Below are 4,320 nucleotides of genomic sequence, written 5' to 3' on the forward strand. Positions count from 1 at the left end.
TCTGTATACCTTCCTACCTTCGTGCTCGACCGATCTGCTCATTCTACCAGCGATAATGCAATTTATTCAATTTCGGTGCTTCATTACGCGGCTCCACCTGTGCGTATTGTTTAATCGTACTTTTTCGCGCGCGTACTACGACGCCAGAAAGGGGAAAAGGGAATAAAAAAAATGGTGGACCCGCCTTTATCGTGGATGCGAGTCTGTCCGTCGGCGTTTTCGAAAGGGAGGGTGGGACTCGTCATGCGAAGCTGCATTTGCGCTCATCCGGGGCTTCGAAAAATAGAGAATTACGATTAGCACCCACGGGCTGCTCCTCCCACGGTAGAATCACCAGAGAGTTCGCAATGCCTAGAGCAAACACTCCCGAATACCTTCCTGCTTCTGTGCCACTCTTTACACGCGCTCTTACCAGTGCGCATATTCATAATTACAGATAGAAAAACGAATGTGAGCTCAACGTGCAGTTTCTCTAATATAAAGAATCGTGAAAATTGCGGATGAGCCTGACAATTAAACGAAACGCGGATTTTCGAAGGGAGCAAAATCTGACATTTTGTTTTCATGGCATGCCTTTGATGGAATAATAATCAGTCGGTGAACACCTGGGGGGTGCGTAGATAAAAAAAAACTGTCTGGAACAAGCACGTTCCATCGTTTGTCCTGCAGCAAACAGAACCGAAAATTTGCCCCATTCCACACTCTTCACTCCCACATCGTCTTATAACGTTGTCTGCTGTCCGCAGCAGAATCTCCTGATCTTGTACAGTCTGAGCGTGACTTTTGGCACATGCGATAATATGGAAGGTCACTGGATTGTGGGCAGGCACATTTGAGGTAGAAAATGCTATGCAGTAGCACTCTGGCTGCAATGAACGAAGATATAATGAAAGGGAAAGAGAAAAAGTAGAGCATCATATGGTTAGCCGACCGGTAATGCACTCATTAACGTTCCTTTCAAGTCCTCTTCCTCTCTTTTCTCTTAATCTACCTGCTCTCTTTCCTTCCATCATTTCATCCCCAGCGTCGTTCCACGTGCGAAATATGTGTGCGGAACAAAAATCCGCCACACTCGGTGCTTATCATCCTCGCTTAGTTCATGTTCCTCGACTCAACAACCCTTGCTGGTTCTCTTACCCGCAGTGCTGATATAAAACCATCCCAAGTAAGCCCACCGGACAGAGCAAGAGAGAGAGGGAGCGCAATAACCGTAGCTGGACCGTACCAATGTTTCCTGATGATGTAAACTCGTAGTTATGTACTCCGTAGGCTCGAGCACAGTAGTAATTCCATCCTGTGTATGAACGAAACCATTTCTGGGTTCTTGATATTTCGCCCTTTGGCCCTTGGCTCACTACAACATATCCAGCATCCCCGAAACTTATTCCTCTCTCTTTTCCTTCCTCCCTCACCGCCATTTCTCTCATCTCTGGCACACGTTACGCTCCAGTGGAAAAAATAATTACCCTCTAAGCCGCGACTGTATGGCTACGTTCCTCACCCTCATCCATCCACCACACATACCCTTTGCGGGTCCCTTTGCCCCCGCCTTTTCGTTGCTTGGCCCTACCTAAATAACTAATATATATATATATATACATAAATAGAGTAAAAGATGCGGGTACACGAATGACTAGGATGAAAGAGATTGCCAGCATGCGTGAACGAGACTGCTCCCCTGCCACAATCCCCCCCGACTAGTGCCAACAACGTTTCTTTCGTTATATGAAAAAAAAGGCGATAAAAACATCACGACCCGGTCTGCTAATTAACATTTTTATTACAACGGACACCGCGGGAACGCTCGAAGGAACCGACTTAACCGGAAGCAACGCGTTTCCGAACCTCACTCTCGTAATGAACAAGTGTCTTTGTATCATGGCTACATAAAGATAGTTTGTATGAAAAGGTCGATGGTATTTCGTACCTTACCACACAGCACGTCCGCCCTTCCGATAATTCTCGTGTTTTTCTGCCTCTGATTAAGAAATTCGAGGAAAGCTGCTGGTTATGAAAGTTAATATAAATTACATCGAGCATTTGGAGATACTCAGATGTGTTTTGCAACTTTGGTCGTCCACTGTGATATTAAATAAAATGGTCGCGGAAAAATTCGTACGTGATATGTCAAAGTGTGTATTTGCGGAATTGGATGAAGTTTGAAAAACTGAAAAATTCGGAAAATTCTCATATTGCTGCATAGAAGAGTGCGGCAGTGCTCCACGAAACTTTTGCTCTACTCTTTTCCGTAAAAATTTGTTTCCCTCTAATACTCGGCGTCCGGTCGCTACCGCGCGTTTCTGAATTCGAAAAATATTTCATCGAAATATTCTGACAGGAAAACTATTCTTGATAAAATGATATACGAAAATGTGGATATTTTATGGTAGAAAAAAAGAATTTTATCGCAGATAAAATTGAAAGAATTTTCACGAGGCTTTCGTATGTGTCGCGTTATTATTGGGAGATCACTGGACTGTCATCGTACAAAAAGAATATTAGGATGCTATACTGATTTTCTGCTTTTTGATTTTTCATAGTTGAATTTTTCTACAGAATTAATTTCGAACAGAATCAATAAATCAATTTTCTCAATGAAAAAAAAATCGTTTAGTTTCATTTGGTTCAATAGAAATGCACAAATTGTGAACAAAAAAGGATTCTGAAAAGAAGGACCAATCAAAAATTTCTACTTGTTTTTGCAAGCCGTTCTGAATTACGTTGCAGTGGAACGATATTTTCAGAACTCGTACAAATTTGATGTTTCAACGAATTTAACAAAGATTGTCCCCAATATTGCAGCAGACTATCGAAAACTGATATTATACCAATTGAATAAATGCAGCCAGACAATGTGGCCTGGATCGTAGAGCCATTTAATTTAATTATTTAAGTAACGTTAATAACTTCACCTCTCACTTTTCCCCCTTCTCGTTTCCTCTCATCCAGCTTATCCTCTGACTTTTCATCCGTTATAAAAATAGGATAAAGAACGCGCTTCACGGGATACAAAACGTGGCTTGAGGTGGTTCCAAAAGAAAGGAGAAAAAGAAAGGAGGAAACGAGGGAAAAAAAGGAAAATATTCTCAAACGAGAGCGGGGAGTGGTGGGTCAAAATGGAGAACAGCCAGTCCGAGAGTAGAGATGAATTAATAAACCACAGACGGCGGCGCGTAGGGCAAAACCTCATACAACATGATGCAGTGCGTGCATGCATGAGATTACCGTATTTCGCGAGATACCTTGGCTAAGACCATATATAGGCAGATGTGCTGTCATTTATTCCATGAGCTTAAATTATTTCCTATCTCTTCTGCCCCCTTCTCTGTCCCTTTCTCTTACCTCACTTTTGCATTTTTTTCCCTTCACTCTGTGTTTCATCCTCGTAACTCGACAACCCGAGTCATGCCCTTTCAGTCGGACATTCTCTCTGTACTTCCGTAATTTTCTCTCCAGAATTTTTCATAATTTCAACTCTCCTGAAATATCTACTGTGCAAAACACCCCTTAAAAAGTCAAGAGACTCGTTCCCAACTGTGTCCCCTGTCATTGTAATCGAATCAGTGTACGAGACCAAAAGCCTTCGCGTTGTCTACGTATTAAACTGAATATATACGTGCTACGCTGCAGATTTACAAAAGCATTTCTGAATCACATGAGCACTCCGTATTTATTTCCGCTATCAGAATTTTCATTGCGACTAAAAATTAAAAATTCATCACCGTTTTGAGGGTTGCTATGATACACGGTGAAAGTTTCAATCCTTTTGAGATTCTTCGTCTGATACATAATTGAGTTTATCTGTTCCAGCCAAATATTGGAACAAATATATTATCGTGTGCTTTCTTGAGGTCTTGACAAACTTATCGATCGCTCTGACCCCACATTTCCTTCGTTTCCATAATTTTAGGGTTGTGTTATAAAACCACTGTACCAAGGTGCTGAAAACCTCAACTTCCTGATGTGGCATCACATCAAATTTGCACCAGAACCGAAGCAAAACACAGAAACTCCAGCTCGGTCTGTTCACGTATCAAATGCAGATAGTGAGTTTCCTCAGAGTGACTAAATTCCACATGTCAACTTCGCACGATGACAGCGACCTTCAATAATGTTTTGTAAATGTATTCTCTGAACATTGAATAAGCTCAGGCAGTCCCAATATCGTATTAAGGCGTCAGAGAATCGACTGTTCTCTTCACCGACAAGTTTCTCGTTGAATCATTAAAGTCCTAATTAGCGAAATGCAATAATTAACTGGAGATTAGAGCTATCAGTCCAGTTCACAATCGATTGCATCGTCTCTCTCGAAAACGTGAA

Source organism: Venturia canescens, chromosome 2 (genome assembly GCF_019457755.1).
Source record: "Venturia canescens isolate UGA chromosome 2, ASM1945775v1, whole genome shotgun sequence".
Lineage (NCBI taxonomy): Eukaryota > Metazoa > Arthropoda > Insecta > Hymenoptera > Ichneumonidae > Venturia > Venturia canescens.